We start from the raw sequence: 621 nt of genomic DNA, 5'->3' as shown, positions 1-621 counted from the left end.
ATATCCCAGTTGTAAAGCTCATAAATTAAAGATTTGACTATCTTCTTACCTTTTCCTTGCTAGCTTGAAGTTTTATCTAATGTATTTTGCATAATAGAATATGATATACTGACACTAGATAACAGTTTTAATTACTTTTTAATATATAATTAGGGACATAAATCCCAATAGTAATGGAGTAACAGAAATAAATTAAAATCAATTAAATGAAAGTAACTTTTGGACACTACAAGGATAATGTTTATTTCCTGTCTGTATTAGATTTCATTTGGTTATTCTACTAAATCAGAATTCACTTAAAGGTATTTAAAGAGAATTGTTATTTTTCACAAAGCTCAATTCTTACCAACCAGAACAATTACCTCCAAAACGGGAACATTTAAATAGGGTTTTATGTTTAAGTGCTAACAGCATGCTCTATACTTAATTTAACAATGAAGGCTAAAGTTAAAATACATTTAGAAAATACATATGAGAAATAAATGCCTGTTGTAAAGAAGGTAAAAGATGAGTTAAGTAATTAAATAGTAGAGTCATTGAAATATAGTGATTTTTTACAAACTTTATATAACCATACTATAAAAAAATCTTCCCTAAAGCAAGTAAAATACCTTATTTTAA

Source organism: Orycteropus afer, unplaced genomic scaffold (assembly GCF_000298275.1).
Source record: "Orycteropus afer afer isolate SDZICR_OR568_19922 unplaced genomic scaffold, OryAfe1.0 scaffold00416, whole genome shotgun sequence".
NCBI classification, from domain to species: domain Eukaryota; kingdom Metazoa; phylum Chordata; class Mammalia; order Tubulidentata; family Orycteropodidae; genus Orycteropus; species Orycteropus afer.
This window is presented reverse-complemented; position numbering follows the sequence as displayed.